Below are 23,815 nucleotides of genomic sequence, written 5' to 3'. Positions count from 1 at the left end.
ACTTGGAACATAATATATGATACTCTGTCGTGCATAAAATATGATACACTGTCAACCAAATTTTCATAATTTTATATAGATTTTCATCATTCATTTATATTTCTACAATTTCCCCTAAATGTGTCATTTAAAAATTTCATGTTATAATTTGAATAAATGTATTTAATAATTTTAAGAGCAGTAAATTTTAAATGTGCAAAACATAAAACATGAAGGATGCTACAAGTCTATGACTATAATCATGAAAAGATAATAAGTTTGTTTCCCTTTGTTTGCTTTTCTTTCCTTCTTTCTTTCTTTCTTTCTTTCTTTCTTTCTTTCCTTCTCTCTTTCCTTCTTCAGAGATATAGTTCAAACCACCCTGGAGATGATTAAGAATATGATGTTGCTATTCCCATCTTTTGTTCATTCATGTTATGCTGGGTATGAACATAAGGCTTCATAATGCAAGCAAGTACTCTTAACTGAGGTACAGCCTCATGACAATAAATAATACTTTGAAACTAAAATACTTCTCTGTCACTTACAGCATTGCAAATATCTGCACTATTAACTGTCTCATCTCAGTCTCCTCCAACCCATGAACTTATGATATAGCATCAAAATATGGAAATATAGCTGGAAAATATGCAAATATGGCCTCTCACTAGTCGAGAAATCTATGACAACCCTAATCTTATATAGGTCTGGAAGAGGAGCCTACCCTTAAACTCACAAACATTGCCATTTGATAATTAGAGTTGAACACTCACCATGAAGTTGTGGTTAAGCTGGATATTCCTTGTTTTTCTTTTCAAAGGTAAATGATGAATGAAGAGAAGAAGTACTGTGTGTGCAAGTGAATAATACTAAGAGGAACAATTGACATGATTCACAGTGTTCTAACCGAGAGTCTCTGTGTATTCAGGTGTGAGGTGTGAGGTGCCAATTTTGGAGACTGGAGGAGGCTTGGTGAAGCCTGGTGGTTCCCTGAGACTTTCTTGTGCAATGTCTGGATTCACTTTCAATGACTACTCCATGCACTGGTTTCCCCAGGCTCCAGGAAAGTGGCTAGAATGGGTGGCTCAAATAAGAAACAAAAATTATAATTATGCAACATATTATGCAGAGTCAGTAAAAGGGAGATTCACAATCTCATGAGACGATTCCAAAAGCAGTGTCTACCTGCAGTTGAGCAGTTTAATAGCTGAAGACACCGCCATTTATTACTGTACAACCCACAGTAATAGACTTTCCCTGAGTATCAAGACGAAAATCTCCTGCAGTAATGTTCAGAACCAGCAGGGGGCGAAGAAAACACATGGAGAACAGTGACACAGAGGATTAGCTGGAGAATTAATTTATTGCTGGTTCTGGACACTGACTTGTAATTCTATTTAATGATTTCCAGAGATTTTTCTCTATATCTACTGTTAGAAAAAATGTATGAAATCTATGAAAATATGTTTTTTGGCAGCATTATACTACATACTACAAATAATCCTAACATGAACTAAATCCAGAAACAAGTACTTACTGTAGAAATGTCTCTTTTTCAGCCTCTAGAACAAATTCTGAAAAAATCCAGGATGGCAATGAGGGTTTTTCCTCCTGAGATAAACAGCAGAGCCTTGATAATTCCCCTATTCAGTTATTCTTTTGTGATTTGGGGAAATAATCGCAGGATGAGTCTCTATTCGTGTACTCATATATTTTAACAGCAGAAAAATCTCCTCTCCTTTTCCAGAACACTGTGTCCAACTGGCATATATATATCCATATTCTAATTTAACCTATTCATTTTCTTAATCTATAAGTTTTATCATCATATGGCTCATTATTCTGCTCAATCAATAAATGTAACTTCTCTCCTTTGTTCATAGATATAAGCCACCAGAACCTAACTCAAAGATACTCTTCTTTTTTTTTCTTTTTTTTTTTTTTTTTGGTTCTTTTTTTTTCGGGGCTGGGGACCGAACCCAGGGCCTTGCGCTTCCTAGGCAAGCGCTCTACCACTGAGCTAAATCCCCAACTTCTCAAAGATACTCTTCTAACATAGAATTAAATAGTTATAATACTGCCTCTTCACTTCATTATCAGTCAAAAATATGAATTATTTGAATAAATTTTCAATGATTACCATTTTAGTTCAAAAAATGTGTATTGGTATGAAACTGATTTCTATAGACAATGAAGTTAAGTATTCATCTAATTGCAAAATCTTATTCTCCTGTAACTTCTTGGTCACATGAAAAACATAAGTGTCCTCATTTACACGACAATGGATTGGTAAATCTGTTTCCCGCCTTGTCTGTAAGAGACATGTGGTCAAAGACAGTGTAACTACATTTTGAATCAATGTTTATGAGATAAGGAGGATACCTTCACAGCATGCAGGACACATGCTACTCCATAGACATGATCTACTTCCTGTATCACAGGAATTTATTTTAAAATTATTAGCAAAATAAAATATTTGAAATGTATTTAAAAGATGTTATAAACAATAAATATAATTTCAATTATGACAGACGTTAAAATCTACTCATATAATGACCTTCAAGTAAATACATAAGATTTAATGTGCATATGCAGCAAAGGAAATATTTAGCAGAACAAAAGAAAAACACCACCTATGATGACGATCTATTAAATTGTTTTTACAGTTCCATATATGTGCAATAAGTGTTAAATCTATATTCACCTACCAGTTCACTCTTTCATACCTATAGTTATCCTGCTGCATTACTTCCTATTACCATATTTTTCAAAATGCACATACACACACACACACACACGCACACACACACACACACACAAACACATTACAGATTGTGCTGACTTCTGTTTCTTCACTGTTATGATGGCCATGGCATATCTACCATACACTGTTTCAAATCACAGATCATACATCCTTTCTACTCTCTATTTCATTGTACAATGTAATCCCATGAAGAGATAATACTAATGTCTCATTTACAGGTGTGCACTCAAAAATCAAATAGTAAATTCTTTAAACTGCTGTGAGTCTCTGTTTCATACTTAGGAAAAATAAAGGAATTTCTGACCTAACGTGAGAACATCATTTTAAGTATAAATGGAAATACTTAAGAAGAATCAGAACATACATCCATTTAACAACATCCCAAAGGTATATTCTCCTTTAAGCACTGTGGCCTGCAAATGCAGGTGATGCCTAGGTTTATAGTTTCAGACATGTATTATTTCTGGTGTAGTCGTGCTCAAATTCAATCAAAGTAGTAGGTTATCAACAATCATTCTTGTCACTAGTACACTGCTGGGCTCATCTTGCTTGGCAGGGGTGAACTGTAGCTTGCCAAATACACACAGAGCCACAAAAGGTAAGTGATTTTTTTTTTCCTGCAGCATTCATAGTTTCTTTTTTGCCCAATAAACACAACCATTAGAAGCTTATAAATCAATTCTAGGTTGACTTTCCTGTGTCCTTTATCCAGACACAATGGTTTCTTAAGCAATAATATCGTACAATCTACTTCTCTCGAAACAAAAGCAATGACAATGACCTATATTGCTAAGGGATATCTAGAGGTTCAGCTACTAAAAGGCAAGCATCCCCCCAAAAGCAAGTGTCAGCAAAAAAAAAAAAATGGAATCTCTAGCTTCTCTTTCCCTGTCTTGTTTTTGTGATATGTGTAAGATTTTAAGCATGATAGTCTTTGTAATACCAACCAGTCAAGCAAGATGAACACACTGGTACAAAAGCAGAATGATGATCACAACAATGATGGTTACAGAGGTAATGGTCAATGTTCTGGTTGTATTGGATTTCAGCTGTAACAAGGGATTTCGTTCCTGATACGGAAATCCTGGAATAAAGCCTGTGTTGTAATGTAGTAGACCCTAGGTACAGGAAATCTACTGTTTTTGTTTTGCTAAATGGTCATACGTCCAATCTGCCTTGCATATAACTATATTCACACACTTAGGTTCATGGTGCTAATTTTGTTTTTTCCATAGGAGAGAGTTACTGAAGAAACACACAACAGGACAACATCCTGATCATATATAATTGATTAAATATCAAGAGATACAGCATCTGTGTCAAACTTATCTGTTCTTAATGCTTTATAAGAGCTTCACAAAAGCTAGTCATATCAGAGGAATGAATTTAAATCAATAATATTCCATCATATGTTCAGTCTGTAGGTAGACATGTAAGAAATATTCAGAAATAGTGATTGTTAAAGAACGAAAAAGTCTATTATGAATGGTGCCATCTGTAGACTCTCATGACTTTGGGTTTTGTAAAACAGTAGGTTTAGCAAACTATGGGGAACATGCTTGGAAGTTTTTTTGTTTGCTTGTTTGTTTTCTTTTTAATGTGCAGTGGGAAGGACTGAAAAACATAAATTACATGATCAAATAGAGTATATATTCTAGGTTGAAAGATGAACAGGGACACAGATGAGAAATAGGAAAAGTAGAAGTAAGGAGGGGCCAAACAAGCAAAGGACATAATGCAATGAGCATGAATTATTTATTCATATATAAATATGTAAATTGTAAATCTCCATTTATTCTTCTGGGAATCATATGTTCAGTGAAATGTCAACGTCCTGGATTTATTGGTTGGGTTCTGCAATTTCTGTTTTAATATTATATATTCTAGGTACTAATCTCCATCAAATGTAGGCTTGGCATTGTTTTTCATAGTGTTTACTGAATATTAAAAAATATTTATTATCATTAACCATGAAGGAAGGTCAAAATTAAACTATTTTTATATTTCATTTAAATCCAGTAAGAATGCCTATTATCAAGAAAAACCACAAACAAATGCTAATAAGTGTCTGTGGAAAGAAGAGATTTTATTAACTGATTGTGGTAGGAGAAACCGTTGAAACCACTATCAAAATCTGGTTGATTTTCAAAATTAAAAAATATGCTTCGATTCAAATACATCAACTTCTCACAATTGATCCAAGAGTTCTGTTTTGCTTTAGTTCTGGAACAGACTCAGTCTATTCGGGGAGTCTATTAGACAGCCATAACTAACAACTCAAAAGAAGTCTTCTTATGCCTAAATTCAGATTTTGTTTAGTGGTATATGACTCTTGCAGAGAGTCCTGACATTTCACATAAGATAAATTCATTTAAACTACATACATTTATCTACACACTTACATTATTATTATAGTTTTAAAGTAAATAGTTATTATGAATCCTTGCGAAATTTTCAGATTTCTTAATGTTATTTACCCACTTCTTTATTAGAGACTGTTCTTCTTATCATGTCTCCAGTCAGAAAACTTATACTGTATATTCCCCTCTGTGTTATTCCCCAAACTTTTAACTTGGCAATGTTTCTGTTTTACCCTTCTGACTTCAGATATTGCACAAGGATATGAACTTATGTCTTCTAATTGGATCTAGGAGTTCTTGATGAGATAGAAACTACACATGGGGAAAAAAAGCAATATTCCACTTAATAATATTGCACCAATAAGATTTCCATAGGAAATTTGAGTAAAGATTTTGAGTTTCAACACTGGGCTTTAATAAAAGACAAAAACGCCCACATCCCTGACCCAAGAGGAAACGGTATATGGCCTCTGGGTTCCGGGAGATAAGGGCACAGGAGCAGCAGGTCCCCTGCATCTGAGACACCGCTGGAACCTGAAGGGACTGACCAGATAAACAGTTCTCTGCACCCATATCCCTTGGGACAGAGAGCTAAACCTTCAGAGAGACAGACACACCTGGGAAACCTGAAGAGAATACACTCTGCCCACATTACTGATTCCAGAGGAAAACACCAAACGCCATCTGGAACCCGGGTGCATGGAAGCTCCCAGAAAGGGTGGCGCAGATCTTCCTGGTTGCTGCCCCGGCGGAGAGCTCATAAGCAACACCCCACAAGCAAACTTGAGCCTCGGGACCACAGTTAAGACAAACCTTCCTGCTCCAAGTGAACTCAAGACACAGGCCCACATGAACAGCTGAAGACCTGTAGATAGGAAAAACTACACACCCGAAAGCAGAAAACTCTGTTTCTATAACTGGCTGAAAGAAAACAGGAAAACAGGTCTACAGCACTCCAGACACACAAGCTTATAGGACAATCTAGCCATTGTCAGAAATAGCAGAACAAAGTGACACTAGAGAGAATCTGATGGCGAGAGGCAAGCACAGGAACCCAAGCAACAGAAACCAAGACTACATGGCATCATTGGAGCCCAATTCTCCCACCAAAGCAAACACGGAATATCAAAACACACCAGAAAAACAAGTTCTAGTTTCAAAATCATATTTGATCATGATGCTGGATGACTTCAAGAAAGACATGAAGAACTCCCTTAGAGAAACACAGGAAAACGTAAATAAACAAGTAGAAGCCTACAGAGAAGAATCACAAAAATCACTGCAAGAATTCCAGGAAAACACAATCAAACCAATCAAACCGTTGAAGGAATTAAAAATGGAAATAGAAGCAATCAAGAAAGAACACATAGAAACAAACCTGGATATAGAAAACCAAAGGAAGAGACAAGGAGCCGTAGATACAAGGTTCACCAACAGAATACAAGAGATAGAAGAGAGAATCTAAGGAGCAGAAGTTTCCATAGAAATCATCGACTCAACTGTCAACGATAATGTAAAGCGGAAAAAGCTACTGGTCCAAAACATACAGGGAATCCAGGATTCATTGAGAAGATCAAACCTAAGGATAATATGTATAGAAGAGAGTGAAGACTCCCAGCTCAAAGGACCAGTAAATATCTTCAACAAAATCATAGAAGAAAACTTCCCTAACCTGAAGAAAGAGATACCCATAATAATACAAGAAGCATACAGAACTCCAAATAGATTGGACCAGAAAAGAAACACCTCCCGTCACATAATAGTCAAAACACCAAATGCACAAAATAAAAAAGAATATTAAAAGCAGTAAGGGAAAAAGGCCAAGTAACATATAAGGGCAGACCTATCAGAATCACGCCAGATTTCGCCAGGGACTATGAAAGCTAGAAGATGCTGGACAGATATCATAAAGACCCTAAGAGAACACAAATGCCAGCCCAGGTTAGTGTAACCTGCAAAACTATCAATTAACATAGATGGAGAAACCAAGATATTCCATGACAAAACCAAATATACACAATATTTTTCTACAAATCCATCACTACAAAGGATAATAAATGGTAAAGACCAACATAAGGAAGCAAGCTACACCCTAGAAGAAGCAAGAAAGTAATCGTGTTGGCAACAAAACAAAGAGAAGAAAAGCACACAAACATAACCTCACATCCAAATATGAATATAACAGGAAGCAATAATCACTATTCCTTAATATCTCTCAACGTCAATGGCCTCAACTCCCCCCCCCAAAAAAAGACATAGATTAACAAACTGGATACACAACAAGGATCCTGCATTCTGCTGCCTACATGAAACACACCTCAGAGACAAAGACAGACCTCAGAGTGAAAGGCTGGAAAATAACTTTCCAACCAAACAGTCTGAAGAAGCAAGCTGGAGTAGCCATTCTAATATCAAATAAAATCAATTTTCAACTAAAAGTCATCAAAAAAGATAAGGAAGGACACTTCATATTCATCAAAGGAAAAATCCACCAAGATGAACTCTCAATCCTAAATATCTATGCCCCAAATACAAGGCACATATATACGTAAAAGAAACCTTACTAAAGTTCAAAACACACATTGGACCTCACACAATAATAGTAGGAGATTTCAACACCCCACTCTCATCAATGGACAGATCATGGAAACAGAAATTAAACAGTGATGTCGACAGACTAAGAGAAGTCATGAGCCAAATGGACTTAACGGATATTTACAGAACATTCTATCCTAAAGCAAAAGGATAAACATTCTTCTCAGCTCCTCATGGTACTTTCTCCAAAATTGACCATATAATTGGTCAAAAAACAGGCCTCAACAGGTACAGAAAGATAAAAATAATGCCATGTGTGCTATCAGACCACCACGGCCTAAAACTGGTCTTAATAACAATAAGGGAAGAACGCCCACTTATATGTGGAAGTTGAACATTGCTCTACTCAACCATAACCTGGTCAAGGATGAAATAAAGAAAGAAATTAAAGACTTCTTAGAATTTAATGAAAATAAAGGTACAACATACCCAATCTTATGGGACACAATGAAAGCTGTGCTAACAGAAAAACACATAGCTCTGAGTGCCTGCAGAAAGAAACAGAAAAGAGCATATGTCACCAGCTTGACAGCACACCTAAAAGCTCTGGAGCAAAAAGAAGCAAATACACCCAGGAGGAGTAGAAGGCAGGAAATAATCAAACTCAGAGCTGAAATCAACCAAGTAGAAACAAAAAGGACCATAGAAAGAATCAACAGAACCAAAAGTTGGTTCTTTGAGAAAATCAACAGGACAGATATACCTTTAGCCAGACTAATAATAGGACACAGAGAGTGTGTCCAAATTAACAAAATTAGAAATGAAATGGGAGACATAACTAGAGAATCAGAGGAAATTCAAAAAATCATCAGATCTTACTATAAAAGCCTATATTCAACAAAATTGAAAATCTGCAGGAAATCACCAATTTCCTAGACAGATACCAGGTATCGAAGTTAAATCAGGAACAGATAAACCAGTTAAACAACCCCATAACTCCTAAGGAAATAGAAGCAGTTATTAAAGTTCTCCCAACCAAAAAGAGCCCAGGTCCAGAAGTGTTTAGTGCCGAATTCTATCAGACATTCATAGAAGACCTCATACCAATACTATCCAAACTATTCCACAAAATTGCAACAGATGGAGTTCTCCCGAATTCCTTTCATGAAGCCACAATTACTCTTATCCCTAAAGCACACAAAAACCCAACAAAGAAAGAGAACTTAAGACCAATTTCCCTTATGAATATCGACGCAAAAATACTCAATAAAATTCTGGCAAACTGAATCCAAGAACACATCGAAACAGTCATCCACCATGATCAAGTAGGCTTCATCCCAGGCATGCAGGGATGGTTTAATATACAGAAAACCATCAACGTGATCCATCATATAAACAAACTGAAAGAACAAACCCACATGATCATTTCATTAGATGCTGAGAAAGCATTTGACAAAATTCAACACCCCTTCATGATAAAAGTCCTGGAAAGAATTGGAATTCAAGGTCCATACCTAAACATAGTAAAAGCCATATACAGCAAACCAGTTGCTAACATTAAACTAAATGGAGAGAACCTTGAAGCAATCCCACTAAAATCAGGGACTAGACAAGGTTGCCCACTCTCTCCCTACTTATTCAATATAGTTCTTAAAGTTTGAGCCAGAGCAATCAGACAACAAAAGGAGTTCAAGGAGATACAGATCGGAAAAGAAGAAGTCAAAATATACCTATTGCAGATGATATGGTAGTATATTTAAGTGATCCCAAAAGTTCCACCAGAGAACTACTAAAGCTGAAAAACAACTTCAGCAAAGTGGCTGGCCATAAAATTAGCTCAAATAAATCAGTAGCTTTCCTCTACACAAAAGAAAAGCAAGCCGAGAAAGAAATTAGGTAAAGGACACCCTTCATAATAGACCCAAATAATATAAAGTACATTGGTGTGACTTTAACCAAGCAAGTAAAAATCTGTACAATAAGAACTTCAAGACTCTGAGAAAGAAATTGAGGAAGACCTCAGAAGATGGAAAGACAACCCATGCTCATGGATTGGCAGGATTAATTAAGTAAAAATGGCCATTTTACCAAAAGCGATCTACAGATTCAATGCAATCCCCATCAAAATACCAATCCATTTCTTCAAAGAGTTAGACAGAACAATTTGCAAATTCATATGGAATAACAAAAAAACCAGGATAGCTTAAAATATCAGCAACAATAAAAGGACTTCAGGGGGAATCACTATCCCTGAACTCAAGCAGTATTACAGAGCCATAGTGATAAAAACTGCATGGTAATGGTTTGGAGACAGGCAGATAGACCAATGGAACAGAATAGAAGACCCAGAATTGAACCCACACACCTATGGGAACTTGAATTTTTACAAAGGAGACAAAACCATCAAATGGAAAAAAGATACCATTTTCAACAAATGGTGCTGGTTCAACTGGATGTCAACATGTAGGAGAATGCAGATTGATCCATGCTTATCACCCTGTACAAAGCTTAAGTCCAAGTGGATCAAGGACCTCCACATCAAACCAGATACACTCAAACTAATAGAAGAATAACTAGGGCAGCATCTCGAACACATGGGCACTGGAAAAAATTTCCTGAACAAAACACCAATGGCTTCTGCTCTAAGATCAAGAATCGACAAATGGGATCTCATAAAACTGCAAAGCTTCTGTAAGGCAAAGGGCACGGTGGTTAGGACAAAATGGCAACCAACAGATTGGGAAAAGATCTTTTCCAATCCTACAACAGATAGAGGCCTTATATCCAAAATATACAAAGAACTCAAGAAGTTAGACCGCAGGGAAACCAATAACCCTATTAAAAAATGGGGTTCAGAGCTAAACAAAGAACTCACAGCTGAGGAATGACTAATGGCTGAGAAACACCTAAAGAAATGTTCAAAATCTTTGGTCATAATGGGAATGCAAATCAAAACAACCCTGAGATTTCACCTCACACCAGTGGGGATGGCTAAGATCAAAAACTCAGGTGACAACAAACGCTGGCGAGGATGTGGAGAAAAAGGAACACTCCTCCATTGTTGGTGGAATTGCAGACTGGTACAACCATTCTGCAAATCAGTCTGGAGGTTCCTCAGAAAATTGGACATTGTACTGCCTGAGGATCCAGCTATACCTCTCTTGGGCATATACCCAAAAGATGCCCCAACATATAAAAAAAGACACGTGCTCCACTATGTTCATAGCAGCTTTATTTATAATAGCCAGAAGCTGGAAAGAACCCAGATGTCCCTCAACAGAGGAATGGATACAGAAAATGTGCTATATCCACACAATGGAATATTACTCAGCTATCAAAAACAATGACTTTATGAATTTCATAGGCAAATGGTTGGAATTTGAAAATATCATCCTGAGTGAGGTAACCCAATCACTGAAAAACACACATGGTATGCACTCATTTATAAGTAGCTATTAGCCCAAATGCTTGAAGCACCCTAGATGCCTAGAACACATGAACCTCAAGACGGATGATCAAAATTTGAATGCTTCAATCCTTCTTTAAAAGGGGAACAAGAATGCCCTTGGCAGGGAATAGGGAGGCAAAGATTAAAACAGAGAAAGATGGAACACCCATTCAGAGCCTGCCCCACATGTGGCCCATATATATACAGCCACCCGATTAGACAAGATGGATGAAGAAAAAAAGTGCAGGCAGACAAGAGCTGGATGTAGATCTTTCCTGCGCGACACAGCCAGAATACAGCAAATGCAGAGGTGAATGCCAACAGCAAAGCACTGAACTGAGAACAGGACCCCTGTTGAAGGAATCAGAGAAAGAACTTGAGGAGCTTGAAGGGTCTCGAGACCCCATATGAACAACAATGTCAAGCAACCAGAGCTTATAGGGACTAAGCCACTACCTGAAGATTATACATGGACTGACCCTGGACTCTGACCTCATAGGTAGCAATGAATATCCTAGTAAGATCACCAGTGTAAGGGGAAGCCCTTGGTCCTGCTACAACTGAACCCCCATTGAATGTTATTATTGGGGGGAGGGCTGCAGTGGGGGGAGGATAGGGAGGGGAACACCCATAAAGAAGGCAAGGGGGAGGGGTTAGGGGGATGTTAGCCCGGAAACTGGGAAAGGGAATAACACTCGAAATGTAAATAAGAAATACTCTAGTTAATAAAAAAATGGGGTTCAGAGCTAAAGAAAGAATTCACAGCTGAGGAATGACGAATGGCTAAGAAACACTTAAAGAAATGTTCAACATTTTTAGTCATAAGTGAAATGCAATTCAAAACATCCCTGAGGTTCTTCCTCACACCACTCAGAATGGCTAAGATCAAAAACTCATGTGACAGCAGCTGCTGTTGATGATTTGGACAAGGATGAACACTCCTCCATTTTTGGTGGGATTGCACTCTGCTACCACCATTATGGAAATCAGCCTGGAGGTTCCTTAGAAAATTGGACATTGAACTACCTGAGGACTCAGCTATACCTCTCTTGGGTATGTACCCAAAAGATGCCCCAACACATAAAAAAGACACGTGCTCCACTATGTTCATAGCAGCCTTATTTATAATATCCAGAAGCTGGAAAGAACCCAGATGCCCTTCAACAGAGGAATGGATACAGAAAAAGTGGTACATCTACACAATGGAATATTACTCAGCTATCAAAAGACAATGCCTTTATGAAATTCATAGGCAAATGGTTGGAACTTGAAAATATCATCCTGAGTGAGGTAACCCAATCACAGAAAAACATGCATGGTATGCACTCATTGAAAAGAGGCTATTACTTAAATGCTTGAATTACCCTAGTTGCCTAGAACACATGAAAATCAAGATGGATGATCAAAGTGTGAATACTTCACTCCTTTAAAAGGGGAACAAGAAGACCCTTGGCAGAGAAGAGAGAGGCAAAGATGAAAACAGAGATAGAAGGAACACCCATTCAGAGCCTGCCCAACGTGTGGCCCATACATATACAGCCACCTAATTAGACAAGATGGATGAAGCAAAGAAGTGCAGGCCGACAGGGGCCAGATGTAGATCTCTCCTGAGAGACACAGCCAGAATACAGCAAATACAGAGGCGAATGTAAGCAGCAAACCACTGAACTGAGAACAAGACCCCCGTTGAAGGAATCAGAGAAAGAACTGGAAGAAATTGAAGGGGCTTGAGACCCCATATGAACAACAGTCCAACCAACCAGAGCTCCCAGTGACTAAGTCACTACCCAAAGACTATACATGGACTGACCCTGGACTCTGACCTCATAGGTAGCAATGAATAGCCGAGTAAGAACACCAGTGGAAGGGGAAGCCCTTGGTCCTGCTAAGACTGAACCCCCAGTGAACGTGATTGTTGGAGGGAGGGCGGCAATGGGGGGAGGATGGCGAGGGGAACACCCATAAAGAAGGCAAGGGGGAGGGGTTAGGGGGATGTTGGCCCAGAAACTGGGAAAGGGAATAACACTCGAAATGTAAATAAGAAATACTCAAGTTAATAAAAAAAATAAATAAGAGTAAAAAAAAAAAGACAAAAAGAAATCTCCATGTTATTTGATCCCCCGTTACAATAGAAGCATATTTATTTTCAACAAAATCCTTACAATAGATAATAGATAAAAATCTCTCTTTCTAACATGTGAAAGAAAAATATGCTTGACAGGAACACTATAAAAAACAATATGGTCATTAAGAAAACAGGAGAATATACATAATGAAAACCATGCAAAGACTGAGAAAATCACCATCACTAATTTTCCAATATGAGAAATGCATAAAAATCAATATATTGTGATATGCTCTGACTTTAAACCTATGGAAAACAGTTGTAAAAAAGCAGTAGCCATCACTATCCAGACGAGGAATGGGTCTAGATAGCCATCAGGGAAATAGCACAATTCATATATCCATAAATTAGATAAAATATAGTGATGTAACTTTAATCAAGTGTAAAGGTTCTAGATGACAAGAGCTTCAAGTCCCTTAAGTGAGAAATTGGAGAAGACATTAGAAGATAGAAGAATCTCCCAAGCTCAGAGATGAGTAGGGTTAAAATAATAAAAATGGCCATCTTGCCTCAAGCAATCTATAGATACAAAACAATCCTTACAAAATTCTAAGACAATTCTTTACAGACCATGAAAGGAACATTCTCAACTTCATTAGGCAAAACAAAGAAACAAACAAAGAAAAACCTCACAATATGTAAAACAGTCAAAATAAAACAACATATGAATATATCACCATCCATGAGTTAAAGCTGTACTATAGATCAATAATAATTAACTGCACTCTATTGGCACAGAAACAGACAGGCTGAACATTGGACATAAGGGAATGAACAACCAATGTCTATCCCACTTGAGACCCATCTCATGTAAGCGAGGAAACCCCTGCCACCGTATATGATACTCTCCTGATCTTATAGTCAAAAGCCTAGCATAACTGTCACATGTGAGACTTCATCAAGAAGATAATGGAAACAGATCCAGAAACCACATGTAAACACCAGACAGAACCCTGGTATCTTGTAAAAAGTGTGTGTGTGTGGGGGGGGGTGTCAGGGGAAATGAGCCACCTAGAAAGCTGAGGGATACAATGAGAAGAACTACAGAATCAATTGACCTGTGCTTCAGTTGGCTCACAGAGATTGTGCCACCAAACAACTCTATGTGCGTGATGAATTTAGGCCCCCAACACCTTTGTACCAGGCATGCATCTTTGTCTTCAAATGAGTCTCCTAACATTTTGATTGGGTCCTGCTTCTAACTGTCTTACATGACATTTGAACCCCTTGCTCTATGTAGACTGCCATATTTTGCTTCAGTATGAGAGGATTTGCTAAAACCGGATGTTCTAGAATGGGATGATATGCAAGGGTAGTTTATCCTTCTCTGAGGAAAGGAGAAGGGGTCAATGGAAGGAGGAGCTAATAATGGAGGTAATGTGAGGAAACCATGTTGGAGGCATGGTTGTGATCTACTTGAATGTTAAGTGAATAAATAAATAAATGTAGAGAAACAGGTTGCAGATCTAAACATAGGATTCTCAATAGTAGAGAGCAAAGTATATGACAAAGAAATTTTCAACAGCCTTAGTTAAAAAACTAATTTAAAACTACTCTGAGGTTTGATTTTACATTACACTTATCAGAAGATCAACTTATCAAGGTTGAAACCACAGTGAAAGCACATGCTGTCAAAGAGAATATTCCTTCATTGCTGGCCAGACTGCAAATTTGTATAGCCATTATATAAATCAATGTGGTGCTTTTTCAAAGAACTGGCAATCCTTAAGACCAATCGATACCACATCAGGTCATTTATCTTAAAGTTACAACAACATTCCACATAATACTTGCTCAAAGATGTTCACAGCAATTTCATCTGTTGTATACAGAAACTGGCTACAGAATTGATTACTGTCACCTAGTTAATGGAAAAATAAAATGTGGTTCATTTACTTAGTAAAATACTCAGCTATTAAAAACCATAACACTATGAAATTTACAGTCAAATAGCACGGAAGAAAACAATACCATCATGAGTGAGGTAACCCAGACCCAGAAAGACAAACATATTATGTAGTACTTAATAAGTGGATAATATCTATGAAGTAATAATAAATTATATATTCTACCTACCCAGGGAAGATAAATGACAAGGAAGGCTCACACTGTGAAGGGGAAAAAGTATAGACAGGGCAGGTAGACCGAGGGAGGAGTTTGGTAGGTGGGATGGGAGTTGGAACAGGACAAATTATGTGTCTGAGCAATGAGAAAAGAAGTTCCTTTTACAGTTAGTACCACCCAAAGTTAGAGCACAGAACACAGAATAACAGAAAAAAAGCAAAAAGTAAAAAAAAAAGAAAAAAGAAAAAAACAAAGGAAAACAGAAAAAACCAAAAACCAAAAAAAACCCAAAAAAACAAAAAAAAAACAAAAACAAAAAACAAAAAACAAAACAAGGAAATACCTAGAAACCCTCACCTCCCTGTATTCATAGGTGACCAATCACACATAGAGCTTCTTCATTCTGGATCTGAGTTGAATTAGCCTGGAGAGTCGTGAAGATCTCCTGCTAGACTTCTGAGTATGCCTCCACAAACTAAGAAATGAACTGGATGAAATAGGCACCAGGAAAGTGATGAGCTAAATCAAAAGTGAGACTTGAAAATCAGTCATATGCTAAAGACTTCACAGGATGGTTTGCCTTTTCTGTAGACACCCCTGTCAGCACCGTGTATCTGCACATTAGAAGTCTTAAGAATGTGGATTTGTATTACTGTGCAAGAAACATCACGTCAAAGCCATATCATGAGGGTGACAGAACGTCTAAGAGAAAGACTGACATCTTAAGTCCAATCAGTAAAAAAAAAAAAAAAAAAAAAAAAAAAAAAAAAAAAAAAAAAAAAAAAAAAAAAAATCAATCCTAGGTCTTTGACTAGGACATCAGTTCTCATCCTTCAGGCTTGTAACTATTTTTTCATAGGAGTTGTCTAAAATCATCTATAATGTGGTGTTTACACTAAACATCACAATAGTAGCAAAATTACAGTTGTTAAGTACCAGCGAAAGAAATTTTATGTTTAGGGATCACCACAATATGTGGCACCATATTATTGTCTAGTATGAAGGATATTGAGAACCACTAGGCTAGCATAATTAGGGTAGGGATGAGACCTATAAACCAACTGCACTCATAATATATATATATATATATATATATACATATATATATGTTTATTCTACAAATGATTCTGAATCAATTTAATAGAAGCACTATCATCAGTCTCTATCACACTGTCAGAAAGATAAGAAAATCAGCGGTTTTACTGTAGAGTGTTTAAAGGTAGAAAATGCACCTGGGCTGGTTAATTTTCGTGTGATAAGCTACCACTGGGGCTAGACAACAATGCCTGCAGTATATCTGTTATTTGACTCTAACAAATGTTAGTGTTTGAAGATAAAAGATCCTACATCCAAAAAAATAAATATTTATACATACCCTATAGAATATTACAGAATATATAAACAACCAAGTGAATAAATGGATGAATGAATAAATAAATAATTAAATAAATAAATAAATAATCAAAGCAGCAACAATCGAAATGCAAAATAATCACTGGGAAAAAAGAAAACGAGGAAAAATATTTAAGAAAACAACAACAAAAAGAAAAAACGTAAGAAGTCTATTTTGTGATTTTAGAAACTATATTTGATTTTTGAGTCTAAATTTTCAGACGAAGATCTGTCACGTGTGATCCCGTCGCCAGAATCTATGTTCTTAGGACTGAAGTGTATGAGATGAACAACCAAAAGTGAAAATCACAATTGACAGCTTGCCAACATGGGTTTTAGCAGTGTAATGAACTCACTTGGATACCACAGCCAAGTGGGAAATATTACTAAACAAGAATACAGCTGAATCCATGAATCAAAGATGAAGGAAGACCTGGATGAGAATAAGAACCTGATTCAGGCTTCCCAAAACTGTATTCTCATGCAGATGACTTCTCAGTGCATCTGCAGCACTCTAAAGCTGCCTTCCATAGTTATGAAATCTCCAAAGTGTCCATGTTTGGAGCATTACTGTTTATAAGGCATGCCATGGTCGTCAGTAAGAGACTCTGTAATAACCTATATTTTAAATATCTCACGATACTGGGCTTATATACATACATTACAGGAACAAGACTTGGAGAGGGTCAGCAGATCATTACCTGAACCTGCAGACACTATCTTTCTGCTGCAGGTGTTATAAGCGACATATAGAGAATTTAGGGAGACATGGGCAAAGGAAGGCACTGCACAGAAACATCAAGGGTCCATAGTCTATTCACAGCCAAAAAATGCTAATTATCTATCGCTCATGTTCTAATTTATAGTATGATCTTGCTCTTCCTGTTCGTGCCACTAATAAGTCATCTGCCTGAGAATACTGTATGGATTTGGGAAGAATACATCTGGTTCTTATCTTGAAACATGGAAGAAACAACCACTTTCCAAAGTAGTCCAGCATAAAGAGCTCTCTTTAGCAGTGACTTGGAGATGGCCTCTAAGCCAGAATAAACTCTTCTGTAAGTCACCCTTTATCAGAGCAATGGAACTGCATCAGTTTAAATGAAGTAATGAGTTTCTTTGTCCTGGGAAGTATTGTTCAAATTCTTCTGGACCTACGTTACTTTCAACTTCTAGATTTAGAAACTTCTTTGTATTTTTTCCAGCTCCATGGCATAAATTCTTCTTGACAAGTGGAAACACAGTCTCTCATCTGTTATGCTGTGTCCACTGTGAAACAAATACACTTTTCTGGAAAATGTGATTGTTGCTTTCTCTCAAATGGTTAATAACAGTATCCAAATGCGAGTATCCCTACTCCCTGTCTTGGTTCTATGTATTAAGTGCATCTGCACATAACTGAGATTTCTGATCATTCTTATACCTCTGTACACAGACAATTGATTTATATACAGCTACAGGTATCAGTCTCTGGTCCACACAGGCAGTGCTTCTTCCTGGCCTGTGCCTGCATTCTACAGCAATAGTAAAGGTCACTTAGTGAGGCTCTATCATTCATTGAGAAAAGATCAGAGGAACCTATTAGGATTATAGAAAAAATTGGTTAGTGCATCTCAAAATTTTTCACCATTTTGTGTCATGTCAAAGAACTTGTGCTTTACATCTCACCTGTGATTGTTGTAGACATGATAATATTACTGTAAAAATATTCTCAGTGAAAGAATATCATTGTAAACTGAGACACACAACTTTCTGATAGATATTAACAGGGCAATTTTATCATGACAGCCAAAAAAAAAATCCAGAGAGAATCATCAGACCAAATATGAGGAAGGAAAGGGAGGGCTTACATGAGATGGGCTTACCTAAAAAGATGATGGTGTCTTTTGTGCCTTTAATTATCTTATGTATTTGTATTTAACATAAATCCATGCCAAATCAACCTTGTATATCTGGGTTTAAGAAAGCTTACCGGGTCAAAGGCAAAAAAAAAAAAAGGAAAAGAGAAATAAAGTTGGATTTGGAGGAAAGCTTGAAGGCTCACACTGAGCTGAGGGTATTTTGGTGTTTAATGACTGATGATAAAATATACTCATCTTCTTTAGAAAGATTCAGTAGGTTCCTTATGAACTAGTGAATGACTTACCTATGTGTATAAAGAACAACCCAATCATTCAATGTGTTATTAATTAATGAATCAGACATGGTCAGAAACTTTGGGAGTGTTTATTGTAAGGTCCCAAGAGAAGCCTGAGGGATACCATGAGGTTATTTATGATCATAGCGCAATTCACACATGAATGAAAATTTCAAAATAAACAAAATCATTGTAAGAACAAGTGAGGTAAACTACTCACAAAAGAACACACAAGGTATGCACTCACTAATAAGTGGATATTAATCCAAAATCTCAGAATACCCAAGATACAATTTACAAACCACAGGATGCTCTAGAAGAAGGAAGACAAAAGTGTAGATGCTTCATTCCATCTTAGAAGGGGAACAAAATACTCACAGGAAAATATAGGGAGACAAAGTATGGAGCAGATACTGAAGGAAAGGCCAACCAGAGACTGCACCACCACGGAATCCATCTCATATACAGAGACCAAACCCAGACACTTTTACAGATACTAAGAAGTGCTTATTGAGAGAAGGCTGATGTAAGTGTCTCCTGACAGACTCTGCCAGAACCCGACAATTACAGAAGCTGATACTCTCAGACAACCTTTGAACTGAGAGTGGGTTCCCAATTGAGGAATTATGGAAAGGACTGAAAGACCTGAAGGAGTATGCAACTCCAAAAGAACAGCAACATTATCAACTAAACAGAACCCTGGACCCCGAGCTCTAGAGACTAAACCACCAACCAAAGAGAAAACATGGAACAAGCCATAGCTCCAGCTACATATATTGCAGAGGATGGCCTTGTTAGACATCAATGAGAGGAGAGGCCCTTAGTCCTATAAAGATTCAATGCCTTAGTGGGAGTGGATGGCCTGTTCTGGATTCACCCTCATAAAAGCAGGGGGATCAGCTGGCAGATGACTCTGTGTTTGCTGTATTCTGGCTGTGTCTCTCGGGAGAGATCTACATCCGGCTCCTGTCGGCCTGCACTTCTTTGCTTCATCCATCTTGTCTAATTGGATGGCTGTATATGCATGGGCCACATGTGGGGCAGGCTCTGAATGGGTGTTCCTTCTGTCTCTGTTTTAATTTTTGCCTCCCTATTCCCTGCCAAGGATATTCTTGTTCCCCTTTTAAAGAAGGAGTGAAGCATTCACATTTTGATCATCAGTCTTGAGTTTCATGTGTTCTGTGCATCTATGGCAATTCAAGCATTTGGGCTAATAGCCACTTATCAATGAGTCCATACCATGTATGTTTTTCTGTGATTGGGTTACCTCACTCAGGATGATATTTTCCAGATCCATCCATTTGCATATGAATTTCATAAAGTCATTGTTTTTGACAGCTGCGTAGAAATCCATTCTGTAGATGTACCACATTTTCTGTATCCATTCCTCTGTTGAAGGGCATCTGGGTTCTTTCCAGCTTCTGGTTATTATAAAAAGGGCTGCTATGAACATAGTGGAGCACGTGTCTTTTTTATATGTTGGGGCATCTTTTGGGTATATGCCCAAGAGAGGTATAGCTGGATCCTCAGGCAGTTCAATGTCCAATTTTCTGAGGAACCTCCAGACTGATTTCCAGAATGGTTGTACCAGTCTGCAATCCCACCAACAATGGAGGAGTGTTCCTCTTTCTCCGCATCCTCGCCAGTATCTGCTGTCACCTGAGTTTTTGATCTTAGCCATTCTGACTGGTGTGAGGTGAAATCTCAGGGTTGCTTTGATTTGCATTTTCCTTATGACTAAAGATGTTGAACATTTCTTTATGTGTTTCTCAGCCATTCGGCATTCCTCAGCTAATTATTTGTTTAGCTCTGAACCCCATTTTTAATAGGGTTATTTGTCTCCCTGCAGTCTAACTTCTTGAGTTCTTTGTATATTTTGGATATAAGGCCTCTATCTGTTGTAGGATTGGTAAAGATCTTTTTCCAATCTGTTGGTTGCCGTTTTGTCCTAACCACAGTGTCCTTTGCCTTACAGAAGCTTTGCAGTTTTATGAGATCCCATTTGTCGAGTCTTGATCTTAGAGCAGAAGCCATTGGTGTTTTGTTCAGGAAATTTTTTCCAGTGCCCATGTGTTTGAGATGCTGCCCTAATTTTTCTTCTATTAGTTTGAGTGTATCTGGTTTGATGTGGAGATCCTTGATCCACTTGGACTTTAGCTTTGTACAGGGTGATAAGCATGGTTCGATTTGCATTCTTCTACATGTTGACCTCCAGTTGAACCAGCACCATTTGCTGAAAATGCTATCTTTTTTCCATTGAATGGTTTTGGCTCCTTTGTCAAAATCAAGTGCCCATAGGTGTGTGGGTTCATTTCTGGGTCTTCAATTCTGTTCCATTGGTCTATCTGTCTGTCTCTGTACCAATACCATGCAGTTTTTATCACTATTGCTCTGTAATACTGCTTCAGTTCAGGGATAGTGATTCCCCTGAAGTCCTTTTATTGTTGAGAATAGTTTTAGCTATCCTGGGTTTTTTGTTATTCCAGATGAATCTATATAGCTTCTTATCTGCAGTTCATCCTAGAATATTTCCTGCCCATAATGATCAGATTGTTTACAGAAACTTGAATCATGCATATCAGTCCATCTGAATTCCTATCAGGCCTAACTCTACTACCTCATGACAATACCTCTATTGGTAAAGTTGGTATATTAACTGTTTTTTTTTGGAAACATCTGAAACAATGTGCATTATGAAAAAAGTGGCTTATTTATCATCACAGTTTTGAGGATCAAGGGTCCATAGTATCACTGACTCTGTTAAAACAAACATAGTACATGGTAATACACCAGAAATACCTGTGAGGTGGAATGATAAATGGTGAGATTAATGGTGGTGGGAGGGCATTGAGCTTGCTCTGTGAAACTTGTCAGTACTGAGACCTAAATAGGATCCCGCAAAAATGCATCATTTTTTCTCTGAGCACAGTAAGGAACTTTAGCTAATCTGAACTCCATGATGAAAATCTCACCACAACCCTGAGGCCCAAATTTCCAACCAACTAGAAAACTTTGAGTTAGAGTCAAATTGTATACAAAACATACATTTTTCTATCTCGTGGCATGAGTCATGTTCACCGCATGATGCAGGTATTTTATACCTTTCGCAGTGGCCTATTCTCTTACATAAGCAAAACCCATGCATCTACAATACAAGCTTTATCTTCGCCTCCAGCCAAAACCCTTTCTGGTGTGATTTTTTCACTTAATAACTTACAAACATCACTTATAAAGTTTTCTTTTTTTACTTTATAAATAATGTCTTTGTGAATTTGATACAATGTACTGCAATCCCACTCATCTCTCCTTCCCCTCATGCCTGCCCTCAAACTTTGCAACCTCCCCTTCAGCATAGAAAACATATATATCATTTGGAAAGCTGTAGTATGCTACAGTGTGACCCACCATTCACCCTTTTGTCCATACTTCTTTTCTTGTCAATGTTCATGGCATTGACTTGTTACTCTGGTATGATGCCTCTAGTTGCTGTTACTCAATAGTGTTCAATACTGTTCAATACTGTTCAATACTGGAATATCACTATGATTCCTGTAGGTATCCTGTTATTGGGCTGTGTAACAGAGACCCTATTAGTTTTGCATCTGTGGTACTGGCCTTTCCTTGTACTCCGACAAGTTCATTGATGTGGTCCAATTCATAGCCCTGGATCTCTGCCTGAGAGACATCTGAGCAAGTCAGCCAGATGTCTCTCCTGCTCTCATGCACTCAGGAACAACTCTCCAGAAAGACCCTCAATCAGGGCCAGCTCTACCCTACTGCAAAAGAGAGGGCAAAATAAAGGGCTGACTCTCCTGTGCTGCTTCAGCAGTAAATCCCACTTTTAGAGACAGTTCTAATTTCCTGCAGAGAGGCAGGGCCAGTCTTCCCTCTGTGATACCCTAAATGTTATCTCTCCTGTCTTCTATATTTGGCAAGGGGCAAGGTGGGGGTTTTGACCCATATCACCACAAGGCAGTCAAATGGACAGGCCACCTCTCCCACAGTCATACCCTCAGGGATGGTTCTCCTGTGTCAACCTACCTTCAGGGTCAGTTCTACTGTGCTGCCCAAGGAAGATGCAGGGCCTCTTCTCTGGCGTGCTGCAGCTGGCTAGGGGTTGGGATCACCCCTCCTACTCTTATGCCACCAATCGCTAGCTCTCCAATAATGTCCAAGTAAGGAGTTGGGTCAATTCAATCCTGCACAGCATCCAGACAACAATATGTTCCTGAGTAGCAGGCTAGAACAGAGAATTTGTTGGTGGTAATAGACATCTGCTGCTACAGAGCCATGGGCAAAGATATGGTGTCCGGTGACAGCACAGTCCAGGACCCTATCATGGTCTGAGGTTAAATTTCACTTTCAAATTTGTAAGTTTCTGCATGATAATTTGCAAAAATATGATAGTTCACAACTCCTTAGTTTATGAGATGTTACAAAAATTATCTGAGGGAACTTATTTCTCAAAATTCTAATCTGTGGTAACAGTGATATCATTGTGTTGGGGAAATATTCACTGTGAAACATTGTTGTCAATAATTAGTAGCACTATTCTATCTGTAGAGTGAGATTCTTTTAAATGAATTTAAAATATACAATAGTGATCAAGAATTGTTATCAAGTTAGTATAAGAATAGTTTACAGCTGGTAATCAGTTCACAGAACATCTTGTCTTTGCCCCAAAGCCCTCCAGAGAGCAATGTTCTGTTCCCATATATATGTTCATGCTTCTTAAGGTTGTTCAAGAACAGAGGAATCTACTGGTCTGTGTCTTCTTGTAAAAGCTCAGATTTTTTTTTGAATAGCTTATAGCAAGCAAATTAATAAAATAAAGTAAGGACTGAAGTATCATGACAGTGAAACAAAGGATGCAGACACAGTGTTCAACACAGCCTCCATGGAGCTTAGCAGAATGATACCTGAGGAGTCTGGCATCCATTACTGTTCAAAAGAGTATGACAGCACACATCTGAGGTCTGGCAAAAAAATCCTGAAGGATCAGGAATCTGCC

This window comes from Rattus norvegicus, chromosome 6, assembly GCF_036323735.1.
Source record: "Rattus norvegicus strain BN/NHsdMcwi chromosome 6, GRCr8, whole genome shotgun sequence".
Lineage (NCBI taxonomy): Eukaryota > Metazoa > Chordata > Mammalia > Rodentia > Muridae > Rattus > Rattus norvegicus.
The sequence above is the reverse complement of the archived record's forward strand: the minus strand, read 5'-3'. Positions refer to the sequence as shown.